This window comes from Mya arenaria, chromosome 7 (assembly GCF_026914265.1).
Source record: "Mya arenaria isolate MELC-2E11 chromosome 7, ASM2691426v1".
Taxonomy (NCBI): domain Eukaryota; kingdom Metazoa; phylum Mollusca; class Bivalvia; order Myida; family Myidae; genus Mya; species Mya arenaria.
This window is the reverse complement of record NC_069128.1, coordinates 58,139,636-58,153,287: the sequence shown is the minus strand read 5'-3', so window position 1 is coordinate 58,153,287 and position 13,652 is coordinate 58,139,636. Positions and strand designations below refer to the sequence as shown.

The following is a 13,652-nucleotide window of genomic DNA, read 5'->3' as shown; positions in this document are numbered from 1 at the left end:
CGGTCTCTTAAATATTGTCTGGGAACGAGCGTGTCCCTTATTTGTTCCAAATATTTGATATATTTCATCTTTTCTACTTGCCATGTACTTTTTTCACATACACTCATTCAATTCCTATTCACAACCAATCCTCGAGGGCGGTTCATGTGGCCTAGCCGAGCACTCACAAATGTCCCACTCACGCAAAACACTTGAGTCTCACTCACACCTGTGAATACGGATATACCTTTCACTCGAAAATATCTCGACCGTTATGTGATTACAGAAGATTAACTCATTGAGTGTGAGTGAGAGTGATTGTTCTGAATTTGGCCCTATGTTTTGTTCAAATGAAGTATAAACTTACAGTGAGTACAGAGATATCTTGAAGTCCAGAATTATAGCTTACCTTAAGTTCATAGGGCTACAATTGAGAGCTTTTCTGTAAATTGCAGGAACTGTCCCCTTGAGCCTATTGTCTGTTAGGGGAATGGTGGCTTAGGTGATTGGTGGTACCACTCTGCATTTCTTATCCACACAAAACACAGTGTATCTGAAAATGACAGAGAATGGCCATGCACTTATGAAAGCTATGCTAGAAATACGCGGTTATGAGTGTATCAGATGACATTTCCACACAGAAATTGTGAGGCCTCCAATACAGCAGTACTGACATCAATGACAAAAACATATATATCTGTCATGGAGCTATGCTGGTTCTGTGGCGTCAAAACCACTGCAACTGGGCAATTCACTAGAAACATCTTTTCAGAAAAAAGAAACAACCAATACTGTGTAGCCTTTGTCACCCAGTGAACACCCAGAGCATCTAGTTACTTTGAGCATCTATTTACTTAGAAGTAGCCACATTAAGATCTCAAATTAACAAAAAAGTGTATCCGTAAGCTTTCAAATACTGAACGAAGTGCAACTTTAAGGGGGGCTGCGAGCAAATATTGTCAAGGGCAGAAATCTCGCAGAAGTTTGAAAAAGATTATGCAAAGCTCTAGCTTGATGATTTTGGCCCAATTTCAAATTGTTACTCAGTAACACGGCGGCGTAAATTTAATCAAACATCAATATAGTTACACGGGAAAATAAGAAATAGCTTTAAACTCTCTAACATTTTATGGCAGAGTGTCTGCTGACGGTCCAGTATGCCAACCAGGACGGAGAATATGTGAAGCATGCACATACACACCTTTACAGCCCAACATTTGGTTATGGTTTCACAGTTATTCATTTACACAAACTCACAATCAATCAATCAATCAATCAATGCACACCCACCTGGAAAGGTACGACATCCTTTGGAAGAGATGAATCTTGCAGTCTGGTAGACGGTTGCTGACTTAACTTTAATGTCCCAAGCAGCAACTGCAATTATATAAACATGTTGATGTTCGCACTAAAACAAAGCTTAGTATTGAGTTAAATTAAACATGCAGCCTGTTGGCTGGGGTAACATATCTAAATCCCCAAATGGATGATCTGATCCCAGCCAACAGATCAGCGAAACACGAATTGTATTGCGTGTCCGGGGGGGGGGGGGGTCCTAAGGATATATCTTGACGCAACTTACCATAGCCGCCTTGCGTTTTTGTTCACAAAGCCGGCACACACAGTTCATTCTCTGTTTGCATGTTGTGTACTGAAAAGTTCCAGCTTTCCATGACACTTGCAATAAACCTATCCATGAATTAAAACAAATTAACAAATAACTACCAGGTAATTATGGAAAAATAAATGTCATTTTTTACTTGATTGATAAATACAACTTATATTGCAGTCAAACTGGATAAAATATCAGAAAAATGTGTCCTGTTCCAAAAAGTGTGTTTTGAAGTTGCAGACAATAGTCCAAAGACCAAGAATTTAAGTGTTTAGACAGGGGAAGGCAAATCTTTAAAAAAATGTCAAAATTTTAAAATCTAAATAAAACTAAAATTGTACAAACCTTATATAAATCATGTGTACACTTGAGAATATATACAAGGATACAATGTACACATAATCAAACGCTACCTGAGAGAATCATTTTTTTTCAAGAACTACTTGAAGGGGTACTGTGACCCGCAAGCATTTCGTTGTGGGCGGACACCTTTAAACCTCTTTCCCGCACATTAATTAAACACATCTTATGTTTTGTCAGTGCCGGTTTTGATGACCAGTATAAATCTAAAAGCAGTTTTTCTGCCAATATTTACCCAAATGATTTGGATGAATGCTTAACAAGAAAGTGCAGTGTACACAATCAAATAAAGTATTTAGTGTTCCAGAAATAATGAGCAATCTGAAATCTGACCCCTTACATTCCTTAAATATTCACAAAGAGTTAAGTTCAAATTTAAGCAACATAAATCACATTCAAGCAGAATAATTTTAAGCAAAAATGAGCATGAAAATAGAAACCAACTGAATTGTATTTTCAAATGTTCCATCCGTGTTTGTTTGTTATCTTTTTATGATTCAAATGGTAAAAAATGGTGCAAATGTGAGAAGCTCTGAAGAAGAAAACTGATATTTTAATAGAAATAGTGATGAAATCACTGACATTATGTTTACTTAGCATCTAAAGCAACAGACCAACCAGACCTACCAGTATGCTAATCTATATTTAACTGCTAAATTTTAAAAACTCTAAACATACAGATAAGATAGATCTGTGGCGCAGTTGTTTACATTGTGTGATTAAAATTAAATTTTTGGTGGTGATTAGTATAAATCCAAGATTTGTTTTCAGAAGATCAGCAATAATATTTTTTCTTTGTCTCAATGAAAAATGTAATGTTCAAGTTCATAAGCGCTGTTTAATCTGAGAATTTCCCTCGGTGTGAACCGCTTACTGTGTCCAAGTTATCCAAGCTGGATCTAAGACATTACTACAATATGGGCAATTTGCTCTGCCATTTTTATAGATAATTGTGTATTCCAAAGGTATTCTTTTGGTACATTGAACTCACAACAATATTTGAACTCCTGACGTCCAGCACCGCTGTCAGATTATCTAATCCAACCACTATGCCATTGCATGCTCTTTACTGAATGAAAGATAAATGAATACTCACAATTTTGAACAGTATTTTTTTGGTCACAGATAGCAACCTTTTAACCCCACTTTAACCTGTCTTCCCTATTTGGCAAACAGAGAATTTTTAGAAAATTTGTTATCTGATGATCCTGTAAATTTTGTGTGGATAGACTAAATACTGTTCGAATTTAGCAAATCAAAACTAACATTTTGGGTTTATTCAGTGTAGACCCTAAAATATCAATTTTGATTTATAAGTATGTAGGTTTGTTCAAAAGCTCAGTACAGTTTACTTTACTTGTTAAGTTATCCAATTTCTGTAAATAAATGTTACTAAACTTGACTATAAAATACTGTAGGGGGGCGTGTCGTAAAGTTAAGAAAAAATCCAAATAATGCAACAGTCAATTGCAGCATGGGCCCCCAAGGTCCTGCTAATAGCGGGGACTTTGACTTTCTGTCCAGCCAATCCCTGTCAAATGAATTATGGTCATTTCGTAACCGCTCATTGTTGGTCATTTCGTAACCATTGTGTTAGTCAATTCGTAACCGTTAAGAAATCGAATGGTCATATCTTAACCGTTGACTCTTATAATTATGAGGAATTAGTTTAATACCATTTGAATTTACAAAATAAGTTTACTGTAAGTATAAAACATAAAAATAACAACATAAACAAAGTTAAATCTAGTAGTTGTATTCCTTCTTTATTCCTAATAGTGTAGTGCGATTTGCCAATAAACTCTGAAACTATGACAAATAGAAACATTCACACTAGCTATTTTTTATTTTGCGAAGGAAATATTATAAGTAGGCTGAATATTAAATGTAATAATTTTTTAATTCATAGATGTTCTACCATTAAGAGGAATTGTGACCTTAAGCCAATATTTTTTAAATATATAGACCATATAACTTTAGAATTTCATTTTTTTTAAATTGCATAGAAGTATTGTAAAATGTAGTAAGTATGCCGAATGAGAGTATGCGCTTTTTATATGCTTATTGTATTAAAAATGTGCCCATATGTTCAATTTTGTATCTTGTTATTGGAAATTAATACATTGGAAAGTCACTAAACCGGACAAGGTTCGGACTGGGCAAAATTTCCGGTTTAGTGGGGATTCGATGTACGGAGTAAGTTTACTCAATATATTAACTGAGTTAACCTTTAAAGGCTTTTGTCCTCTAGGGACAGTTCAATTCTCCGACGTTTAGACGGAGGTTGAGACATGATTAAAGCACTTGCAAAAGTGATCAGCATAATTAAACATTTCTGCGTTTTTATAACCATCTTTTTTCCAAGTCTTGAAATAAAACAACTCTCGTAATTTAATGCTTGTTTAGTATGTTTGATAGTTTAATTAAAGCACCGCTCTAATTTGATTCAATCATAGAAGTCTTTAGATAAAACAACACTTCAAAATGATCACTAAAAAACCGTTTCTAGTTCTTTATTTTCTGCAACAAACAAATAAATGTTTTAATCAATTTTCTTTTCACAAGTTTGATTATCGCTTGATTATCGCGCGACAGTCAATCCACAGCGCAATCATCATTATCGATTATCGTGTTAACACAACATCACAGGTGTAATATTTAACGACGTACCGGCTGTCAAAACAAAATGACACGTGATTCGCGAATTCCTAATACACATAATTATTTTGACATGTTTGAACAAAACGTCTGGTTTTGTAAGGTAAAATTACGTTGACAACTAACAAATTTTCTCGATTTTTTGTCCGGTATCCGGAATTCCGGGGTTCAGGTTTTGTAGGGATTTTTTTACATTGAAAATAGAAGGGGAAAACCGGGACTCTGATAAAATTCCAGTATCCCGAGGATTCCGGTTTTGTGGAGATCCGGTTTAGTGAGTTTCCACTGTACCATAACTAATAATTTTAGGCTGTTTTTTGTCGGTTTCGGATATAAAGTATGCAGAATATGGATCAATTGAGAAAAGAACAGAACAATTTTTTTTTCGTTTTAAACAATCCAAACAAATATAGTCAATGAAATAGGTCAAGAATGATCATTTATGTAAACGTAATTTTACTCAAAAATACATCGCGATCAGTCTTAAATTATTGTTTATAAGTAAGCAAAATGTAAGAAAATAATTAACATATTTTGGTAGTATAACAAATCATTTCTAATTTACCATGATATATATCTAATAACTATTGAGTAACATAAATTATTGGCTTGTTACTAGTGAGAATTTGAGTAATGTCTCCCACTTGGTGTCTTGGTTGCTGTGCCATATACATCCAGGTTCGAACAATACACTTAACGAGGTGCTAAGTGTACTATTTATCACCTTGTTAAATGGTGGTTACCATATGAGCAATTGATTTATTGATGGTTACGAATTGACTAACAAAATGGTTACAAAATAACCAAGATTCAGCAGTTACGAAATGGTAAGGTTACGAAATGACCAGATCCCCGTCAAATGCCCCTGGGGGCATCCTAGGTTAGGCCCATTCCCTGTTTTCAGCGCAAAAACAATAACACTGCATTCACTCAGCACTGCCGGTCCACCTGGAACGTAAAAACATGGCCCATTTCCCCTGCTATCCCTGGTATAAACAAGACCTGCCTGGGGGCCATGGTTACAATTGACTGGTGCATAACTGTGGCAGAATAAGGGAAATATTTTATTGTTGCATTTATTATCAAATATGAAAATTTAAGACACATGCAAAAAGCCACAATACGAATTGGTGATAGTGTTCGTTCTGTTCTGCTATTCAAAGGTGATGAGAATGACAAATGACATGACATTGACAAACAAAATGTAAGGCATTTGTATCATTTCGTCTTTTATTTATTAAAATCTGAGATGTTAAGGGAGCAAATCCCTTTTTAGATTGGAACATACCAAATAATAATAAGCGACGATGTAGTGGTAAACCAAGTTTGCTAGAATCAATCGAGTTTCTCCAAAATACAAGCAAAAAGTACACCGGATGTTGATACTAGTGATTTAGTTTCGGATTAGTCCACCTAAATGGCCGTACACTCGTCTTTTGACGATTTTGTTTTACTATGGCAGACTCGTGACGTCCACCATCCCAGCAAAAAGTAGCGAACGGTCCTTGCGCAGAGAATCCTCGCGGCCACAATTTTGAAATTATTTGCGTTGAAAATTTAAATTTCTACGATAACATTATTGCCTACTATTAAACAGATCTTTATTTATGTCATTATGCCAAAATACATAATCAGATATCATAAAACACTAACATGTGTCAATTGTTTATGAAGTATCCTGATATCTGTAAATCTGGGACAAATCTGACTGGCTGTGTACATGTTTAACGGTATTCGTGACCAAGAATATATTTCTGTGAAAATAACGACGCTTATGACAAATTAAATCCAGATTAGATCATTGTCGGGTATATATTAAACAACTTTGTCCTTATTATTCAACATCGATGCATAATATTACTATAAATTCTTTCGCCCAGTATTAAATGGTAGAGAGTTGTAGCGTTACAGGGATACATAAGAAATGTCAAAATAATAAAAAAAGTATCCCTGATCGCTCATTATTGTAGCTAAGTTTCGGATGAACAAAATCCGGATAAATCATTTGCTTTTCATCCAAAGGGTGGACGATTTATACTACTGTACAAAAGTCATAAAAATAAACGAAAATAACCGGTTGAATATGTATTTTAAACACTTACCAAGTTACCATTCTCTCTCCGTAAGAGATGAACGCCACACTGCATAATTGCACGGAGATGGTACCACGGAGATACCCGAAAATTTCCGTTATATTCCGGAAAGTTAAATTTCTGTATACTTGAAAATTTGGATGCTGATGGTACACGAAATATCGAATTTCCTTATTTCTGTTTTTTATGGAATGAAACTTCGGGATAATATACAATAGGCTTTAAATAAAGTAAAACAAATAAAAAATGCTTAGTATATAGCTATTTTTGACCAAAATTATGATTTTTTCCCTGGTCGCCTTAATAGCTATTTTTATGGATACACAAATATACACGCACAAAAGTTTAAGAATATTTTTTTTGATAATAAAAGATAATAAGATTTAAAACAATGAAATGATCTCGTAAATAAACATTCAAGCTTATCAACTTACTATCAATGGACATTTTTATTGACATTTGATACATCAAATCTGGACTGAAAATATTAAGGAGACCAATTTTTGTCGCCTTAATCCAGCGGTCCCCATAATGCCTAGATTAATATATATATGGTCACCTTAATATCTGTAGTAGATATATATATATATATATATATATATATATATATATATATATATATATATATATATATATATATATATATATATATATATATATAAATAATTGGTATGTTTATCCAAAATTGTTAGGAACCGCCTTTGAACGATCAGTAAAATGTAAATTTACTGGGGGTTTAAACCAGTTTATGTGCACAAACCTCACTTTTATCCCAACATTTCTTAATAAATGCAAAAGGTAACTCTTATCAAAGTATGCATTAACTTGAAATACATGGACTACCAATTCTAAATCGGATTGACGAATCCTTTTCCACGAGAACATGAAACATACAGATGCATTTCTTGATGCCATTTTAAATCAACTGAATGTTTCAGGGTACCTTTCCTGTTTAATCTCTACAGGCGTGACAGAAGTGCAGTAGTATACAAGTATATCATTTTTTAAACACAAACATTAATTAAAGCAATCCTGTCGTTTTATTAGGGATTAATATTGCATTTTGTATTTTCATTTCATATTTTTTACATATATTTCTGAAAGTACGTCTATGACTTTATTTTTGTTTGATAATTATTCTTTAATGTTCATACTACATATGGTTTGTAAAATGCACTTTTTTAATTGTGAAAAAAAGTGTGGCAAATCATAAGGAGTTTTAAAACAAATATACCAAAAGCTGGAACCCTTCAGCAAATGTCGATATTTGCTAAAGCAGGGGCGTAGCTTGACGAAAATATATGTGTAGGCCACGTTTTAGGGGGCAGGAGGGGCATGCTCCCCACACCAAGGAAATTTTGCTTAGCTAGGTGATTGTAGGTGCGTTTTGGCGTATATTTCGTTGTTGTAAAAACATTAAAGAGAGCAACAATATCACTATGTTTTACCATAAATTAATTTTGTACGTATATTAGCTAAAGAAGACAGGCCATAGAAGTAAAACATTGAACATTTTATTTAATGTCACTCAATATTAATGCATTTTGTTACCAAAATCTAAGTTAACTATATGTGTATTTGCACAAACAATGCCATATATATATATATATATATATATATATATATATATATATATATATATATATATATATCTACTTAGGGCATTAAGGAGACCGTATATTTTTTACGGCATTAAGGAGACAATTTGTATATTTTTTGTTTTATACTTTATTTTGCTTTTTTGTTGATAAGTTAGTATTAAAATGATCATTTATTATGAGTACAAAATTTAGGCTTCTTAAATTAATTAACAAAAAATATACGTAATTTGCGGTCCCCTTAATAATTTGTAAGTATGTTGCAGGTTTTAAGGGGACAGGTATATATGTAGAAGGGTTTATGGAGACCAGTGTATATATAATATTATTTTTGAGGTATTAAGGGGACCATCCATATTTTATGGCATTAGGGGGACAAATTATATATATTTAACTTTTGACAGTATAGGCTCCCGTAACCTTAAGAGACAACTTGGTAATAGTATTTTTTATAATTGTGTATAATAAATCCACAAACAATGACCAGTCGAAACGGGAGGACTGCAAATTTCATAGGATATTCATCGGAAATCTTTGACAGACCATCTCATTCATTAAATGCAAGTCAGATTCAGTCACTTGGTCTCTGTACCGTTTGATAAACAAAATATATAATGACCAGGGGCGGGTCCAGAAATTCTCGTTAGAAGGGGGCGTTACTTAGGGGCGTTTGCAGGAGGATTGAGGGTTACTCAATCAAGTAATTTTTAACAATTTGTAGTCGGAAATGATGCATTATGTGTATATTTTATTATTTTCTTCTCATATATTGACACAAAAAGTAAACTTGGACGATTTTAGAGGGAGCGCACGCCAACTGCACCCCTTCTCAATCCGCTAGTGAATGGTGACTTAATATTTGATATATTATGGTTAAATAGAACTTTCAGTTGAATTATATAGAAACTGTAAATGCTAAATACAAGTTCTGTGCTTGTAAATACAATAAAAGTTTCGTCTGCACACGAATGTGTCTGTTAACGCTTGAACAGTTATATAGCTCATGATTAAACAACATTGTTCATTGGGTTCATTGTGACCCATGGAAGTTTTTTTTATTAAATTCCAACTTCCCCTTAAATTTTACTTGCCTAAAAGTTTAACCTAAGTCAATCAGGGGCCATAACTTGTATTAAGGATATGGAGTTATGTAACCTCATTGGCTTATGGTCCTTAACAATTGTGTGAAGTATTAAGTCAATTTAATGAAGGGTATAGAATGCCTTAACCAATAGGCTACGGAGACGGTTTTAATGCATGTACTCAATTGCAGATTCAGGGGGCGGGTTGGGGGTGGGGGGAATCGGTCCCAGCGCGCGCGCCGTCCCCCAGCTCTTTGAATCGTCCGTTTATAATATGTTCTCAGTCAATATCGGGAAAAATACAATATTAAGATAAAAATGCACTATTTCGGACTATAAATTAGGGGAGTCTAACCCCCACCCCGGTCCAACATTTTAAGCCATTCAATTTCTGTTCTGAGGGAGGGACGGATGTGAAAAGATTAAGCCCATGAGTTTCACGTACCCCTTCTTAAGACAATTCCTGGATCTGCCACTGATATCTGTAATCAGATTTGTTGTTTCATAATGTTATTGTTCCTTTAAACAGTTTAAACCTTTTATGTCATCAACATAAACAGACGCATGTTCAGTAAAAAAATACTCTGTATACAACGTTCTCGTACTCCAGAGCGATGATGCTATGCATTATATTTATCACCATCTGACTGACTGAGTAACTGCCAAAACTTTTCCGTTAAAGAGACTCTCTCATGTTTTGGCACCAAACATATTTTTCTCGTAATGCATCTGAAAACACTTACATGTATATTTATTTTACTCCTTGGTACTGAAATTGCAGAAATAATAGTAACCAGGTTGATTTTCTTACTTCAATTGCATTTTTAAAAAACGATTGAAGTATTAAAAATTAATCTTGTTCAAGTTGGGAGCAAGCACATAGGGGTGCAGATAACACATAGAATAAAAAACGGGATCGCTTATCCACTCGCCCACAGGGACTCATACTAAGGTGTTGAATATTTTAACCTTAATGGAAGTTATTGGTTTATCACGTGATTATGTCAATCAACTGATTGTGCAACAGCCTTTTGTTGAATCGGGTTAGTAACGCATTTCCAAATATTGGACTTCAAAGACTATATGTTAGCACATATCAACATTTATTGAAGGGTTTCAGCCATCAATAGCTTAGCTTTAACACTTCGTTTGATACGCCTATACTTTATTTCGTAATAACAATCTATAAACTCCAAGTAAAAGATGCATTTTTAAAACCCTTAACGCTTCGCTTATATTCACTCAAAAACTCATGTTCGAAAGATTAAAAAAGTATGTCATAATCATATCCTCTTTAGCGGCTGAGGAAGCCGGTCCAAACCATTCACATACTTTCCGAGTTTCTTAATACGAGGGTATAGCCAGAAGTTCGTGGAATTCCTTAATACAATCAACACATTTTAATATTTTTCAACGAACGTCAGCTCGCTATAAAATCTATTTCGACTGTAAATGACATAGAAAACTTCAAACTGATACATAAAATATAAAGGAAACTACAGCTTTTTCATTAACATGAGATCAGTATAGCCCGCGCAGTTCAAACGTCAGAATCTGACGTCAACGTCATAACTTATCAAAGTAAGAGCCGTTCGCCGCAATACAACGTCGAAGTCTCGCTACCCACTGCCGCTAAATGTCACTGAACCACTCTGACTTGTAAAAATACAGGCGTGTCTGAGCTTCACTCTGTAGTGCCTGAAAGTCATTGAAGCGTTTACCTTTAGTTCACATTTAAGTTTCGGAAATAGGGCAAAATCGCATGGTGGTAGGTCTGGCGAATAAGGGGAAGGATCTCCGCTTCAAGCTGGATTGTCGCGGTAGTCGGTGCCTCCTCCGATCTATGCGCTGATGCATTTTCCTGGTGAAGAATCCACCCATCATGCAACGCCTAGTGGTCTCTTAAATGCCATCGCCCTCTACAAGTCACGCCTCAAAACCTTAAATGGAGAACATAACTGAGGCTTATAACATTTGTCGCGTTTTGCGTACTTCATCAAATATAATTAAAACTAACACTTATTCAATCCCATATTTTTAATCATAAACTTTTTAAAACATTGTTTTATGCAGATTTTATCAAGTCCTAAATATTGATAAAAATGAATTTTGTTATATATCACTTTACCTTTTAGTAGGAAGCACCCGTCACAGATTGGCTCTGCGGAACTGCATGGAGTAGGATAACACCGTGCACATCAAAGAAGAAAATGAACATATACTTTCCTATCGAGCAGGATGGTCGTGCCTTCTTCGGAGGCGGGGAACTGGTAGTCTTCCATTGACTGCTTTGCTGTTTTGTCTCAGGGTCGAAATAAAACAGTCAGGTTTCATCGCAAGTGACTATCTTCTCAAGAAAACGGTTTCCTTCCTTTTAGTACCGAGCTAAGAATCGGCGTGATTCCCGTACTCTTTTGCTCATCTCATCTTCTGTCAGCAGCCGTGGAACCCAACGCGCACTCACTCGACTCATTTTCAAACTGTCTTTCATTATCCTCCGTACCGACCCATAACTCATGTCCAACATCTTGCATATTTCATAAAGAGTGACTCGACGATCAGCGTCAACGATGTTTTTCACGGCCTCGACGTCACACACCTGTAGTTTGTGAAACCGGTCGCCCAGACCTCACGTCGTCACAAATGCTTTCCCGCCCCTCACTGAACCGCTTGTGCCACTTGTAAACGAGCATTCGCTTCACTTGAGTTTCACTCGATGCTTCATTCATCAGTTTAAGTGTTTGCGATGGAGTTTTCCCTAGGTTTACACAGAACTGTATCACTGCCCGTTTTATCAATCTGTCTTCTGGCGTCATTTTAAACAAAATTTAACTATTCCGTTCAAGCTAAAATGTTTCCTTTGAAATAAACAAACAAACGCACTGACTTAAAACTTCACTTCATCACACGTTATTAACGTCACGTCAAATGTGCAAACCTTCGCGCCGTTTTATTGGTTTCAATGTGAGTGGTCAACAAAACAAGATATTGTCATGGGTTATTTTAGCAACTGCGGAGGAATGCGCGACCACCTGTTTCCATAGTGATCACTACGTTGTCGTTATAACATGCTTTACGATGAATCTCGCATTCTTAATTTCAAATTACCTGATTATTATTGTATGAAAGTTTAAAAGATATGCTGCATATTGTTTTCATTTTATCAAGCTTTTCCACGAACTTCTGGCTATGCCCTTGTATATAAATCTCTTATAAATTTGCCAAATAAAATTCAACATGGGTAAACAATTATAAAAAAATAACGTATTTTATGTATTGTAACATATTTATAAAAAATAGTCACTTGAATCAAATGAACATTTTCAATGTACTTTCTTTCTCGCGGAAAGTGGACATTTCATCTTACTCCAACAAGTGTGGGGTATGGTTGATTCTCTTCGTGACTGAAATCAACTTTTTTAAACACTTGGTGCATTTCAAATGTAGTCCATATAAACATCCCCTTCAGATTCTTTGACGATTGCATTTCCATGGGAGATCACTGCGTAGGATAAACATACAAGTGTTGTTTAGCCACACTGTGGTTTCAATTATGTCAGGGGCAGTAGCTACCCCTCTATTCATGAGGATTCATAAATGTGCTGGGGGTTCGGGGCAAACTTGAAAATTTTGAAAACCATGGTGCAATCTAGTGCATTCTGGGCGTTCCGATGTGCATTATTTAGTACTGGAAAATAACCAGTTTTAGATTCATGTAGTCAAGTTCGCATACTGCAACTTTGGTTGATTTTTTTGTCAGAATCATGTGGATTCAGCCGCGTATTCACGTATAGGCGGCTACACGCCTGTATGTTGTGCATATGAATGTATAATTTGGTTTAAATGATGCATCCTTAATATAACACCTCCTTGCTGCTACACCAATAGAAACTTCATGGGATGTTAATAGTAAAAGAACTAGCACTGACGTTCCCATTTTTGTCTGGGTCATTTAAATAATAGAAACAATTTACAAGATAAACAAATTTGTTTTGACTTCTTTAATGAATTATATAAAAACATTGTACATAGATATCATGACACTTTTAAACAATAAGTATGGTTGTTAATTAAACAGTATGATAGCTTTAAAGATTTAGGCAAACCATTGGAATTTTACAGCGGTCTTAAAAGGTGTATTTAAAGCTGCAATCTCACCGATTGATCGTTTTGACTACCGGTACTCTTTTATTGTTTGTCTATAAATGGACAATTTTTTTGCATCAATGTCTAGACCCAATTTTAAGTGATATAAGACTGCTGAAAAAAG

General features: G+C 35.0%; 1 long non-coding RNA gene across 1 annotated transcript; it reads right to left on the bottom strand.

Annotated features, from left to right (window-relative positions):
• Positions 1-394: 394 nt before the first annotated feature.
• Positions 395-5,992, bottom strand: LOC128240607 (uncharacterized). Its single transcript, XR_008262217.1, has 3 exons — positions 5,898-5,992; positions 1,270-1,356; positions 395-532 (listed from the first exon to the last, which is right to left on the bottom strand). It is a non-coding gene; the product is annotated as an uncharacterized LOC128240607 (long non-coding RNA).
• Between the last annotated feature and the right edge of the window lie 7,660 nt (positions 5,993-13,652).